Raw genomic sequence first — 15995 nt, 5'->3', positions numbered from 1 at the left:
CTGGGAGCTGGCAAAAAAAACTGCAGCAAAACTTTTTTTTTTTTTTTTTTTTTGGAAAGATTTTTGTCAAAATCAAAACATTGAATGGAAACATGTCGCTTCCAGCATCATTTTAAACTGGAATGTGTCAAAACAAATGCTTTCATTTTGATTTGAGTGAGACATTTATAATTTTTACTTTATCTTGCAATAAGGAAACAACACATTTCCCATATTTTTATTTAGATCTTTGCTTTTTTGGATAATTATCAGAAATGAGGAACCACATGCTTCCAAAGTGAATTCTTGGCATTCCTATTCAGAGATTTTCAATTTCTTGTTGCTTATGGAAGCAGATGTGGTTATTCAGCCAGGATTTACCACCAGGGACAGGGCAGAACACATCTTCAGGCAGAAGATTCAGGATTGGAGCCATCCAGTGAGGCTGGCAGAGGAAGGATGCCCTGCTGCTTGCTTAGTTGTTTCTTGCAACCTATTCTCTGCATTCAGTCATTTTAGACCCCAGAATTTCAAAACTGTGTGAATAAATCATGGTCCTGTCTCACACTGGACTGAGCTGCCCTCACAGGGCAGAGCCTGGCTGAGCTTGGTCAGACAGAGCCAAACCTTGTTTGTGCTCCTGTGCTCTGGGGGCCACAGCCTGGCCTTCAAAGACTCTGCTCTGATTTGGAGGGAACATTTCCCCTCTGTTTTTCTTGCCTTGGGCTAAAAATGCCTTGTGGGTTTTCTTTCCCCAAGGCTAATGGTGATTCTTGTCTTGTCTTAATTGCTTTTTAAGCACACAGAGCTCCAGGTCTAGCCCAGACAGTGCTGAGCTCTGTGGTGCATTTGTCATTTTCCCAAATACCTTTTTAATTGGATTGGAGCAGAACACTCCACTCCACTATCTATCTCAGCAAGTTTCTTACTTCTGCTGGGCAGGCACTATCCTAATAACCACTGGTAAAATTTGGTGACTCCCCCTCAGGCTTTGCCATTTGCAGGGAAATTTTCCTGTGGTAGGAAAAGAGCTGCTCACACCAAGGTAGCTCAGACTGGCTGCTGTGGGCTGAGAATGTGCTGCATCCATCCAGGGAGAGTTTTGGCAGGGCTTAGGAAGAAAAATGTGGTGTCTGTGATGGAAAGAAATGAGGTTTGACACTACATTAGACCCTCTCTGCTCCTGAATTCTGCAAATCTGTACAGGATAATTTTTATCTGGCTTGGAATTTGGTTAAAAGGGTAATCCCAACCCTGTGAATTCAGGAAAGAGCCATCTGTCCTGCTCCATCACAGGTACCTGCAGTACCAGTGACCTCTTCTGCTCATCATGGAAAATTTGTTGTCCTTTGAAAACCCACTGCACCTTTTGTCTCAGCAGCTCTGAGCTGTGCTGTGCCATTTCACATCCTCATCCCTTCACAGGGCTCAGTGCTCAGGCTCCTCCTGCCCCACACACTGCAGAGCTTTAAACCCCAAACCCTGCTCACCCTGCTGCAGAGATGAGGGTCAGGAAGGAGTGACCCTTTCTTCCCTGACAGCAAACAGTCACCACCTGAGTGATATTTGGAAAAACAGAGGTGATTTTCAGTGTTTTCACCACCAATCTGCAGGATCAGCTCAGCTCTGGAGAGCAACTCCACCTTCTCTGCCTGGAAAAGCAATGGGATGATGAACTTCCCTCTGCATATCCTGCTCAACCTTCTGTCTGTGCCTGGAGCTCCAGCTGTGCAATCCTGCCACAGGAAAGGGGTTGTGGATGTGTCTGACATGAGCAGCATGAGGTCCTGGGAATTTTATTACAGCTGGTGATGGTGACTGAGCCAAAGCCAAAATGATTTGTTCTCCTCCAGTGCATTCCTGGGCACTTTCTCCTGGCAGAGGGGTTGGAGGAGTCATTTTGGCAGCTGAAATGAGCAGAGTTGTTGCTGACACTGAGAAAATGGAGGTGGTGCCCCACAGCAGAGCTTTGTAAACAGCTTTTGGAAACTCCAGCACTGTGTGACACCTGGGATTTTCCTGTGATGAGCTGATTTTGGGGAAGACAAGGCAGCTGCTGGCTGGGCACATCTCAGCCCAGCTGAAGAGATCAGGTGGGAACTGAGAGTTGGTGCCTGGTGGGGACAGACAGAAAAACAGAGATTGAAGTGCAAATGGCACCAAAACCCATGGAAGGAGCTCCAACACCAAATCCTGCATGGTGCAGGACCCAGAGGTCAGTGCTCAGCTCCAGAGATGGATGCTCACAAGGCATCTGTGTTCCTGTCCTCACATTTTAAGGCTGGAACATGGAATTTCCTCATTAAAACTGCAGGAATTGCAGTTCAGGAAGCCTCCACTTGGCTCTGAATATATCTGAAGGTACCTCTGGCCGCTGAGGTTCAGGTTGATTCATTTTTCTTTTGTTGTTACCTAAGAGGAACTTGCATGTTCAGCCTGGATGTGTCAGCCTGATGTTCTGGGACTCACCCAGGGAGAGGTTTTACATCTTTGAGACATTCTCTTTTTGTCAAAGACAATTGCATCAGAGATGTTCAATTTTGTTGAATTTTGGTTTTGACTTTTTTTTTTTTTTTTTTTTTTTTTTTTTTTTTGTCGCAACAGTTTTGTCTGGAAAAATGTCATTTTGATAAAACAGAAATTGCTGAAGAAATCTTACCAATTTTGACAATTCTGCTTGCAAGGGAGCTGGGGAGGAATATCTTGAAAGTGCTGGAGCTCCCAGTTATGACATTTTCTGAATGGAAAGGAGTTTTGATTTATTTATTTTTCACTTTTCAATGTAATGTTTCAAAATGAGCTGTTTTGTGGAGGAACAAAATGGTTGAATTAAAGGCCTGAAAAAAAAAAAAAAAAAAGCAAATATTTTGACTGATCCAAGGCTGTTTCTCAGCATTTTATTTTGCAACTCTGTTGGTTTTTCGGACAACATGGGATGATTTAAAATTGTTGATTGTTCTTTTCTGATATCCAGACTCACAGATGTGTTTCTCAGTTGACTCAGTGATGTATGAACCATACTTGGGTTTGTGGTGATAAATTACCTGGTTTCATAGCTGAAAAAAAACCTGTTTTAATCCATTAACTATAGAGAACAAAATACCCCAAGTCTCTCAATTCACGGAACCATGCAAGGATCTTCCACTGTATGAATTATTCAGGAGCAGTGGTGGAAATGAAGTACCCATTACATTTACAAATATTCCACAAAGAGTTCAAGGCTGAGCAGGAATAGATCAGACAGCATTTATTGTAAAGCCTTGCTGAGTATTACTGGAGATGTAATTTCCCGTAGTAATTAACACAGGATCTGCAATCCAGCTTTGAAAAGGCGATTGAACCTTTCCCTGTGAATTTAGGAATCATCTGAGTTATTCCATGCTATAGGTGACTGGGAGCATTGAGCCTTTGTCTGAAATTAGTCCTCAGCGTGGTGGATGATTAAAGAGGGTTCTTTCCTTCAGGCTACTCGGGATTGATGTTTTCTATTAAAAAATGCACTGCTAAGGATTTGTGAAATAGAGAGAGCTTCTCTGGGTGTGTGCCACTTCTTATGCAGATGTGCTTAAGCCATCAGATAAATGATAAACGATTGCTCCAAGTTGGATGGGGTAGCATGACCCAAAGGGGATGGAGGAGGGGGGGTTGTTATTTTTCTTTCCTTCCAAGAATCAGAGAGAGCCATTTGTCAGCTGAGCCCAGCGAGGAGCACAAAGATCAGATGTCAAAGGCTGCTCTGTTTGGAGAGGGAGCAATGGGAGTTAATAGTGCTGCCCCTCCCCACACCTCTTCATTTCTACTCCATCCCTGTCCTTCTTCTGGATTCTGAGGCTGTGACTGCCTCTGAGTGCTGCTGGAAAATAAATGAGTGGAATTTTGGGTTTTTTTTTTTTTGAGAAGTAATATGCAGAGTTTCTTCTTGGTGGATGGAGTTCAAACATCTCTAGCACCATCCAGTCTTAAATCAGAGTTTTAAAAAAACAAGGCTTTTACTAATTACTCCCAGAACATTAATTCACTGCTGGAAAGTGGGATTCTGTTGAGTTGAAGTCTGTACATAGACTATAAGAGTCACTGGCCTGAAGATTTATCTACTTAAAAAACAGAGTAGGGGAAAAGTTATTAGAGCTTTTCCCACCTTTGATATGTGTGAAATCTTTTAAAATCGAAAATTTCAGTGGAAGAAAGGGGAACTCTTTTGGAAACACAGTTCTTACCTTTCAGTTAACTCTGAGTCTTCTTATCTCACTCGTGAAGAATGGAGATAGTGATTCTCAAGGAATGTTGAATTTCACAATGGAGAAAAATGACAGTTCATCAAAAATGACCCTTTACTGTAGGAATCTATTTCACTGGAGGTCTTGCTGGACTCTTTTGTGTTGGAAAAATAACAATTAAATCACTTCCCAACAGTTTTACCCTTTGAAAATGGTTTTCTTTTGTAAACTTGAAATATCTTACATCAGTTCAGCAAAACAATTTAGCAGTGCTCCCTCAGAAATAAAATACTTTGTAGGACTTCCTGTTGAGCTGTGTGGTCTCATCAAAGGGAGGTTAGAAAGCCTGAGAGAATTCTGTGCCATTGAGGCAAGAGGTGTCTCACTCCACATTTTCACAGCACCAACAGGGCTGTGATCAAAGCCAGGGCACTGATACCACTGTAAAACTCCTTATTGTGTTTTTAACCTGGTCTGGAATTACAGCAGTCTGGATTTTATTTGGATTCCCCTGGAACATTTTCTTTTGCTAAATATAATGTCAATAGCCCAGAATGTTCTAAGAAGAGAAGGTGTAGGGATTTGAACAAAATGTGCTGGATTTGGGTAGCAGGAGATAATCTCCAGCCTGTGCAGCAATCACTGCTCACTGAGCTGGCTGTGACAGCATCCAGCAAGGAGGGTGGCAGAGGGTTCACCAATGCTCTGTGTGCTGGATCCTGCATCCAGATGGGGACAATACCCAGAGAGGAGCAAGCAACAGGCACAGCAAAGCTCTTCCCAACCCTGGCACTGCCACCCTGCAGCACCACGGGCTCCAGGAGCTGGTGCCACCTCCCTTCTCAGGGGCTGCTCCCCTTCTCCAGGGACATCATCTGCTTTCCTGGCCATCAGCTGCTTCACAGCTTCACTTGCTAATGCTGAAGGACAGGGGAGACTCTGCTGCCAGGCTTGATATAAATATGTAATAATTTGGTTTTAATCAGTATTAACAGTGCTGAGATTACAAAGTCAGATCCATTCAAATCACAGGGTTGGGGTAACGAGGAGAGATCAGTGCCATGTTGGTTGAATTCCTCCTTCCTAACAAAGCATGGAGATGATCTGAGCACAGCTCATGCATGCAAAATCAAACCCAGCACGTGCAGCTTCTTGGGGAAACTACTTCTCCAACATCTTTGTCAACATGTGAGTGTCAGTGCACCCAGAGTCTGAGGGCTCACAGAGCCCAGCACTTCAGCTTGCAAAGGGAACTGCCTCGTGTGTGCTGGCAATTAAAGGAATAAAAGCAATTAAATGTTGTTTTCCTGACTCTGGCAGGTTCCTATCTGATTTCACAGGTAGACTCAGGGTTGCTGCTTGTCCCTTAATGGCTTTGATGAGTTTGCAAATCAAATCAGGATAGGCAGGAATCCACAGAGATGCCTTTTGCATTTGTTCACGGTGCAAATTCCTTTTTGGGATCTACACCTTGGCCTGAGTTTGGCAGTTTGGAGCCCAGATTCAGGTTAAACACCCACTGGGTGGCTGTGGTTGTGTGTTTGTGGTGGATTCCATGGGATGGGATGGGATGGGATGGGATGGGATGGGATGGGATGGGATGGGATGGGATGGGATGGGATGGGATGGGATGGGATGGGATGGGATGGGATGGGATGGGATGGGATGGGATGGAGGTGTGCACATCCATCACCATTGTTTCTTCCCTGCTGAGACCCCCTGGAACCTGAGTGTTTCTAAATGCTGGCAGCCAAACCCTGGAGCAGCTGCTGCCCCATGGGAGCTGACTGACCCTTTGCTGCTTCATTTTGACAGTTCAGAGCCAAGCAGTGCTGCAGTGACAGGAGACAGGGAACCTGCAGCCCTTCCTCCCACACTCTCCACTCCTTCATCATCTCTCCAATCAGAGCCTGCAATTCATTGGCAGCACAAAGAAGGATCTTGGCTCAGATCATCTGGAGGGAAGCCCAAGAAAGCCCCTTGGAGGTGCCTCCAGCCCTTTCTTCTCCCCTGAGGCTGCTGGGGCCCATTTCTCTGCAGAATTGTGGAGTGGCCACAGCTTTGCAGGACTGCACAGCTCCCCTGCTCATGGTCCTTCAATAAATGGAAAGAAATTACCAATGCTGTGGGCAGGGAAGGAGCTTGGACTCCAAGCATTTGGCCTTTAAAAACCTTTCCTCAACACCTGCTCCTTCCACAAAAGTGAAGCAGCTGAGAGCTCTGGAGGCTGCAGCAGTGTCCAGGGGTCAGCACTGCCCAGCCAGGCTCCCCTGCAGCTCCAAGGCTGATTCCTGCCTCTGCTTCCTGGGATGCAGCAGCATTCTCCATGGAGTGAATCCCACTTTTCCCTCCAGATTTGCCCAGCAACTGGGATTGGATGAAGCAGGGCTGCAATTTCTCTCCTCTGAGAGCTTTCACCTTCCCTTTTTTTTTTTTTCATTTAGTGGCCATCTCAGGAGTGTTTCACATTATCAGAGCTATAGCCTGCTGAGCACAGAGGAGATCCTCCCTTCCTTCTCTTTCCCTGCATTCCTCACTCCAGTGAGAAATTGGCCCATCTGCTCCTCTTTGGCCCCAAAGTGGGATTTTTGTCCTTCAAGTGGTTTTTGCTCACATTGGGTGACTGAAAAGGCTCTCGTGTTTAGGAGTCTCACACATTTCTGCAAAAATATCCTTGCTGAAGAATTTCTGTCCTTTCACATCTGTCTCTGCATTTTTAGGATTTCACAAGCTGCGTTTCTTTTTCTTTTTACTGCTGCTTTTTCTTGGGTTTAGCTAAGTTGTTGTTATTTTATTTGGGTTTTTTTTTTTGGTAAAAAAAATAGCAGTTTTCTTCCTGAGACTTTTCCTTCTTTCCTCAGAAAATATTTATCATCTCCAGAAATAACTAAACAGGATTTTTATTTTTTTAAGAGGTGGGCCCACACTGTTTTCCAAGCTGGCTCCATCTATGTGGAGCTGCTTTTCCCTTGGATCATTTTAATCCCAGCACTCCCATGTCCTGTCCTGGCTCTCCTCACAGCCAGGGCTGCTCCTTTCTCTTTACACAGTGAGTAACAAGATGTCTCAGCAAGGCATCAAAGTCTGTGCTGCGTGTTCAGACTCCAAATCCCTGCCAATAACGCAGATATAGAAGAGGATTATAATGGTGCATAACAAATAACAAGGGTTTAAAGTGTCTTAAGAACACTGTGCTCAGAAAAAGAGGGATTGCTAGCATGGGGAAGCCTGCAGGTATGAGGAAAGGTTTTATTTCATCTATTTGTAGCAATAAGAAACTCTGGTGTGTGAGATGGGTTATTTTAAAGAATTTATCCTGGACTTAGGTGTTCCTCTCAGTCTAATACCCCTGGGCTGTGGTCACTTTTTCTTCTTCAAAGGTGTCCAGTCTCAGGAACAAATCCAAGCAGAATGAGCAGATACTGGAGGCTAAAGGCAATGTGGAAATCTGCCCTTCCTGCCTTTCTTCCCATCCTTTTCTCCTCAAACCCCCTCTCCTGGTTTGCACCCCCTCACACCTCCTGTGGGGTGGGGAGGGTGATCCTAAATATCCCCACAGGAGCTCAGATCCTGCAAAGCCCTGTGGAGACTTAGGGCAATCCCAAATGTCCCATAGGAGCTCAGATCCTGCAAAGCCCTGCACCATGAGACTTCTGTCCCTTCTTCAGGCAAGGCCTGAGCCTTTCAAAGCTCAGTGTAAAACAAGGCTGAGGTATGGGGAGCAGGAGCCAGGGTGTCAGAACACATTAGTGCTGCTCTGAGCTCCTGCCTACCTGACAAATCCCCCTTCCCCTGAAATCCCACACAGGCCTTACTTTGTTCAAAGGGAGCTGCCAAATGCAAATGTGTGTTTGTTTCATGTTCAACAAATCTGCCTTCTTTCCCCTCATGTTTTTCAGTAGCTGCTACACGTGGCAAGAGCAAATAGGGAGGAGGAACCTTGTTTTTTGAAGAAGAAAAACAAAACCCCCCAAAATGAGTAAATCTGAAACATCTAAGAGAGGTGTTTATTGAAGCTGCAGCGTGGTTTGCTTTATGTGTTGCCTCTTTTTACAAGCTGAGACATCTGGATTTGTCTCATTTACCAGATGAGAATGGCAGGCAGCAGCCGTGGAGGTGATTACACACAGGTTTCAAGCAAACAAGGAGAACAAACCAGTTGCTATTTAAGTGCCATTTCCAAGCCAAAGGTGGCCCTGCTGTAAACACAGATTACTGTGGTGCAGACACTGTCACCAGCTGTCTCCTGGAGCAAACCTGGCTTTGCTCTCCTGCACTGCCTGAGCATCAGCTGTGATGTTCAGACATCACAGTCTGAGCTGTGATACTCAGACAACACAGCCTGAGTTTTACTCACTGCCTTCCAAAAAAAGTGACTTTTTTTGGACTCTTCTCCTAAACTCAGCTGCAGGTTGATCTTTTCCTATTTTTAGGTGCAAGAACACTGAGGTCCAGGTCAGCTCCTCTGTCTTAGCCTACCAGTTGTGCTGCTTTGCTGCAGTCCAGTGGTGCCCAGCACTGCAGCTGTGACAGTGACACTCCCCCAGAGGCCCCCAATTACAGATGGAAGTGGCCCAGCTGCCTGCACAGATTAGACAGAAGCAAACACGATTTGCCATCCTTGTAGATCTTCTGACACACAACGTTCACAAAGGGCAGGGTGTTGAAATGCTTTGACTTGAAATAAGAGAAGGGGGGAGAAAAATAAGGCAGAAAATGGGTCATAATGGAAAGCTCTGGGTGGAGAGGGATAATGCTTCAGAGATGCTGCAAAGTTTTGTGCTGCTCTGCTGGTTATTGTGTTGTGTTGTGGAAAGTGGCAAGTGACAAGTTTCTGCGCACTCTTAAATACTAAAAATGGAGTTTTCTTGTGTAATTTTACCTCTGGAACTGTGTCTATTTCCATTGTGTGTGGGAAGAATTTCTTGTGTCCTGCACAGGAGGACTCAGGAAAGTTCTCAAGTGGGCAGGTGTACAAGAGCCATTATTGGCAGTAGGACTCTAATTTGCCTTCCTAAATCCAAAACAACTTTCTATCCCAAATCCATATGAAGTTTCCATCCCAAAGAAGTGCAGAACACATCACATCCTACATACACAGTGAATGGTCTCCAGACAGCTGCTAAATTGCTAAACCTGGGCAGAAGATGGTGCAATCCATTTTACAGTGAGGGTCTTTGCCTGAGAAAGAGGCTGAAGGAGTCAAAGCTCTCCAGGCTGATCCTCCTGGGATCCACATGGCACAGGAAACAGCTCAGGACTTGGGAAATGCTGGGATGCCTTGTGTGAGCTTCATAAGCTCAGACATGCTCAGCACAAGGCATTTCCAAGAGCTCTCCAGACCCTGTGACCACTTGGCCAAAATCTCCAAAGATGGACATTGAAATCAAGGAGTTTTGAGGGACTTTGAGTCCCCATCTCCTTTTTTCCTCTTTCCCTCACTGTGTTAGTGCTGCCAGGCTCCTTGGGAGCTTCCAAGGATTAATGTGCCAACACTCCTGCCCAGACAAGCAGCTGCAGTGCTGGGTTTGTGTGTGGCTGTTGAATGGCTGTGTGCTTGCCTTTAGCAGGTTTCACAGGGGAGGACAGAGCCCCTCAGCTGGTTCTCCAGCTTTTTTACATCCATCCTTCCTCTGGAGGCTCCCCTTTCCCCCTAAAGCTGTCCTTTGTCTTGCAGAAAAGCCATTCAGCTGGCAGGAGATCTCTCCAGGCATTCTGAGGATTGTCATCACTCTGTGTTCCAGCCAGGCAGCTTTTGGCCATTGTTAGCTGGATCCACAGCTCAGCTCGTTTTCATCTTCATCCAAAACAGGGAACTAAATCCAGAAGTGCAGCTCCTCTATTAATATCTCTGTGCCATGGTGGGACCATGCTGCCAGGTTCTCTGCTCTGTGCACAGGGAGGGGCTCCATTGTTCCTCTGAGCTTGAAGCAAAGGCACAGAGAGAAGCCAGATTACTTGGGAGAGCTGAAAAATCAGCTTTGGTTTGCTAAGCCTCAATCCAATCTTTGATCCACCAGGCTACACTGCCTGGCAGTTTGAAATTGCTCACTTCCACAAGAGCTGAATCTGCCCCCATGCTCTAAAATGTGAGGCTATTGATGTCTGACTCCAAACTTTCAGTGCCTCAGGCCTCTCCTGAGGGTGCCTCTATTCCAGCAGCCCAAAGCCACTGGTTTGTAATTTTTTTTTTTTTTTCACTCATTTATTACCAGAGGAATCCACTGTGCTATCAGCTTCATGCTTCAAGGGCAAACACCCTAATTACTTTTGGGCTCCATGCAAGGATAGGGCTTCATGGAAGTGCCTCAATCACAGATTTATTTGCCAATTAAATGCCCAATCATCTTCCTTATCTGAACTGTTTGTATCTTACTGGGTTGGGGTTGGTTTAAATTTGTTGGTCTCATTCCATGGATGAGTAACAAGTTCTCACTTGGCATCAACCACAGTGGTGAATGCCCACAATTTCCTTGCTAATTCCTGAAGGAAAGAACTTCTTAGAGATGCACAGCAGACCCATGGTGCCCTGAGCAATCTCCCTCCTCGTGGACTCCCATTCTTGAGGAGTTGTAGGCTGTATAATCTCTCCAGTTCCACTTTCCTGCATGGAAAAGCTCGTGTTGCCAAGCAGCACTTTGTGTCCTGAAATGCTCAATGGATGCTTCAGACTGAAGAGGCTCCACCTGTAAATGTAACTGCACCACTTAATTAGTGGCTTGTCTTCATTTTCTTCTGTCTTCACTCAGAGTCAGGATTAAAAACACAAAGGAGACAAATTTCTCCTGTTCAGATTTGGTTGTTTATTAAATCTTATCTAAAGTACAGAGAGTTCTGCAACACTTCCAGCTACCAGCTAAAAGTGAGCAAAAGGGAGGTGAATCTAGCTAGTTACAAGGTCTTTTAAAGCTAAACAGTCAAATAAAGAACTAACACCTGTATTATTTATACTTTTGACCCAATAACCAAACTCCTGTGACTTGCAGTGCAACACTGAGTGCCCAGCCAGAAACTACTGCCTGAAACCATGAAGAGGGAAGAAGACAGAAAAGAGACAACACCCCAGGTGTTGTTGGTGTATCTGGTACCATACCTATTACTATATTCCAAATCCTTCAAATTCAAAACCCTTCACCATGTGAAATCACACACTTCTATTCCAACTACACACCTGTGACTTTAACTCCATCAACCAAATTTGGAATCCTTCTCCAAGACCTCAAGTCAAAAGCAGTGCTCTCCTGGGGGTCAGTGTCAGAAAGCACAGAAAACTCAAAACTCCCAGGTTTCTGGGATCCAATATCTCCTCACCAGCAGGATTTGGATCTGTTGATCAGCTCCCTGAGGTGCCTGGGAGGGGTTAAAGGAGGAAACAGAGGTGTGATGCTTTAAGGCAGGGTGAGGGGGATGGAGCTCAGCAGCTCCTAATGGCCTCCAATCAGCTGTGCTGTTCTGCTGGCTGAAAATTACCTTTTCCCTTGATAAGATGAGAAACAAGAACACCCCCAGCATTAACAATCATAATCCTGAATTCACTCAGAGAGTGTGCTCTGATTTGAGCACGCTGGAATAATACTGGGAACTTTTTTAGGTTAATAATTAATTGCGTGTTTTTAATTAGAAATTACTGTTGCATCCGCATGGACTTCTAGCACATTGCATCTTATTAAAGCTGTAATTGGAATACGTTATTTATTTGTTTCCTTTGTTAATGTTCATATTTCTGGCTCCTCAGGTCACTAGAGCTGTAAAAGCAACTTGTTTAAATGAAATGCAGCAAAGTCCCAACAGTAAATGTTGCTGTGTAATTGTTCTTGTTCCTCCGTGTTGCAGCGTGGTGCTCTGTGATGCAGGGGATATTGATGTGGTGGCTCAGGCTCAGCTCTCACCAGGCACTTCAGGAGTCTGTGCCTCCAACCCCACGGAGCCCTGGGTGGGCTGTGCTGCCCTGGATCTCAGATTGCAGCCTGGATGGATGATGGGTGAGGATGGAAGGATTTAAAGCACTCCCAGAAACCATTCTGGGAGCAAAGGGTGCAGCTGAGAGTGCTGCTGGATGGGTCTGAGTTCAGCTGGGTCCCCATTCCCATCTCTGGGGCTCACTCATTCCTGTCCACCCTGTGCTCATCATCCTTACTGTTTGTAAGAGCAGAAATGAAGGATGCAGAACTCCAGACGTGCTCTTTAAAATGCTGTTTATTGTATCCAAATGATGCAGCAATTCACGGGTTGTGGGTGACAGAGCCCAGCCCACAGCCTGACAGTCACAGCTGGGGGTTTGTCTGAAAGCTTCTTCTAATTCTGGTTACAATGCATTATATACTTTTCATTACAGAGATATTTAAAACATGACAACCAACCAATACTTTTACTATTACCTATAGCCTATCATAACCACTAACATTGCCATATTAATGTTACTATTTTCCAATCACAAAAAGTTAGTGTGTTACAGTTTAAGCTAGAAGTTGTTTTGCAGTTTTCTTGCAGTGGAAAATTAGGAGATCTTTTCTCTGCTTGCAACATGGCATTTTTGTTTGTCTGTGAAAATCTTTTTGCTTGGTAAAAACATCTTTTGTTTGAGGTGGATTTATCCTTTGCTCAGAGTCATAAAAGTCTCTTCCAACTCACTTGCTCTTTGCCTTCTTAGTTACCCAGTAAGACTGGCTCAGCAATTCTTTTTTTCTATATCAAAACTTGCTATCATTTTTATTCCTTCTCCAGATTCTACATTCAAAGATCTTTCTGTTATACATATCTGTGAGACCTTCCTGTCATATCCTTATCCTTCCCAACAATTGTTCCTTCTGCATCTCCTCCCCTCATTTCATTTTCTGGAGATAATCCTGGAGTCTCTGCAGGGAAAGCTCTGCTCTGTGTCCTGTCCAGAGCCTGTACAGTTCCTGTGCTGGCTGTGGGGATGAAACAGCCTGGGGAGAACTTGTGTGCCTCAAAGCAGCTGCTGAGCTCAGCCCCAAGGATCAGGTGGATACAGCATGAAAATTAAGATAAGGAACAGAGTTAGAGACCTTCACAGGCTTTGGAAAATTTTAAAGAAGAAAATCAGGATAAGTCTGGCTGGGAAAGCTTCAGTGAGAGCATTCTGGTCTTCCAGGGAGTGATGGGCTGGAAACTCCTTTGGGTCAGTCCAGTAAAGGTCTGGGGAAAAAATAACACAGCTTATCAGAAAAAAACAGGTTCTCTCAGTTCTAAACAAAATTGCATTTCCTTCCACTTGTTCCATTTGTTTCATTATCCGCTGAGAGAATTGACTCAGAAATCCTGTGTTGTGTAAGAGATAATTCTGAGGACCCTTTGTAGCCTTCTAATCAAAAGTCTGCATGGAATGACACCTAAAATCTGCCCTCATTAAGGCAGCTGAGAGATTACCAGTTGCAGGCCACCCAATTTGCCTGTAAATATTCAAGGAGCTGAGGTAAACTGCACAGATGTGAAAAGCCAGCGTGCCAAAGCAACAGCAAAACCTTTGGCACCCGTTCAGATAATCTTTGGAACACCAGGATTTGGGCTGATTAGAACAGAAAACCAAAGCAATTTGAAGAAGAGTTGGGGGGAGGAGAAAGGAGAAAATTTAGACAAGAGAAAGCAATTACAGGCTTAAAAGGAATAATAAGCATCAATTAGCAGCAAGTATCTCTGCCTACAATGAAAGCATTTTCTAATACATCCACGGTGGAATAGAGAAAGAGAAAAGACAGCTCAGTCAATGAATTGCAGCAGGGATCCCGAGATAAAGGGGAGCAAATGCTGTGGAGATATTAAACAATTACTTAGCACCAGCCTTTTAGAAATTAAAAAGGTGGAGGCTGCCCTGAGCTGAGGAGCTTTCCAAAGACACATGATAAGGCTGCAGATGCCAGCTGATAATGGCACGTGGCTGCTCCTCTTCAGAGAGCCTCTTGTGCTTGGCCAAGCAGGAGCAGGGAGTGATGGCAAAGGGCTGGGCAGGAGATGGGCAATGAAGTGCCAGCTCTGTGCTGCCTGTGTGCCACTGCTTCCCATGGAAAAGGGGCTGGGGGAAAGGTTTGGCTCCTCCATCTGCTTCTCCCTGCTTGTGCTTGAGCTGGGTCATTGTGCTCCTCGTTCTGCCAGCCAGGATTCCACGCTTGGCTGTGCCTGGTGGGAGGCTGAGTGATGGGCAGCTGTGCTGAGGAGTCCAGACTTGGCATCCATTGTGAAAAGAGGGCAGGGACAGGATTCAGTTGGCTTCACCTCTCCTTAGCTGTGTCCATGTTCCTAGAACAAGCCTCTAATTGGATCATGCCAGTTATTTAACTGAGCGTAGCTAATCCTTTTCTGTCTGCCTCCTCCTCTCCTGCCCCAAAATAATGGAGGCTGGGCCTGGGCCCAGGATTGTGGGGACTTGTTTTGTGTCTGGGACACTAATTTTTTAGCCTTTGTTTAGGAAGATCTTGTCCAGCCCCTTTTTCTGAATGGCAGCAACTGGCAGAACTCAGCTCCATCTCCCACTTTGATTCCTTCTCTTCCTAGCAGAAGTGAGGAGAAGGGATGTGGAAATTGCTGCCAGGTCAGTTCATTCTGGCAGACCACCTGCCCTGTGCAGTTCTGGGCTACCCAGTTAAAAAAAAAATCCAGGATAACTGGGAGAATTTCAGAATCCTGTGCAAGGGATGAGCAGATAGCTCTGACTGCTCCGTGTGAGAGAATTCTGACAGCAGGGGTGTGTGAGGAAGAGCTGTGGAGTCAGGAGAGGCTTGTGGAGGGTGGGCAGGCACTGGATGTGCACTTCAGCACAAGAACTAGAAAGCACCAGGGGAAGCTTCCCCTTGTAGGTGACAGCATCAAAAGAAATGAAAGAAGGTTGGTGCTGGCACTGATAGTTCAGCTGAGGAACTCCTCGCTGCAGGATGGTTTCTACAGTATCAGGGAATGTCACACTGATTAATGGCAGAGAAATCTGCTTAGAGATACTAAATACATGAAAGCACTGCCTAACTCTGAGTGAGACACAGAAGTTGGAATCTGATATGCTTCTTTGAGGGAAAATGGTATGTTTACTATTAATTCTCATGATTTTCCCAGATATCTCTTTTTGGCTGCTGTCAGGGAAAGCTGCCCTGATGTTTGGGCTGCTCCTTATCCTTGTGTGTTTTCCAGGTGCTGTGTTCTTTTGGTAAGAGTCTCCCTGGGGCAGCAGGGGGATTACAGAGCTCTTTTGGAAAAACCAGCTCAATTTTCACCTGTGTGGCTTTCCCTGCTGCAGCAGCTGGGATGATCCAGGTACACCTGACAGACAATGAAAGCCAACACAGATCTCCCTCTCCAAAACACTGCAGTCATTTGGGTGACCTCAATGCAGGCATGATCCTGCTAGCATTAAATGGAGCTGAAAAATATCTGTAGTACTGCTCAACAGCAGCTATTTCCAGAGTGGGAACAAGGGAAAGAACACTGCTGCTTCAGCTGGGACATGAGCCATGGAACTCTTCATTCCCTCCTTCCCCAAGGGTCTCTCCAACATTCCACAACCAGCAAAGAAAACAATCAGCTCTCTGTATTTTTTGGTGGTTACCTGGCAAATTTAAAGTCACATTGTGAGCTAATGTGAGCAGGGAGGCCCTCACTCGAGATCAGCAGCATCACACAGAGCAGTGCCAGTTTGATTTGTGGCTCCCAGAGTTTTGTCTCTGATGTTTTCCAGTGTCCCTTCTGCAAACAGCATGTGCTGCACACAAAGTGTGAGGCTGGGGCTCATTAGAATCCTACCAAGTGAGCCACCCTGGTGTCAGGAAAATTAACGCACAAGCACCAGAGGTT

At 45.4% G+C, this 15995-nt stretch overlaps 1 long non-coding RNA gene across 1 annotated transcript in view; it reads left to right on the top strand.

Moving 5' to 3' along the window:
* LOC306811389 overlaps positions 1-2859 on the top strand; it is a 40730-nt gene extending 37871 nt beyond the window's left edge. The window contains exon 2 of the long non-coding RNA XR_013776666.1: positions 2584-2859. This is a non-coding gene — a long non-coding RNA (uncharacterized lncRNA). The remainder of the gene's footprint in view (positions 1-2583) is intronic.
* The last annotated feature ends 13136 nt before the right edge of the window (positions 2860-15995 follow it).

Source organism: Erithacus rubecula, assembly GCF_903797595.1.
Source record: "Erithacus rubecula genome assembly, chromosome: 22".
Taxonomy (NCBI): domain Eukaryota; kingdom Metazoa; phylum Chordata; class Aves; order Passeriformes; family Muscicapidae; genus Erithacus; species Erithacus rubecula.
This window is presented reverse-complemented; position numbering and strand designations above follow the sequence as displayed.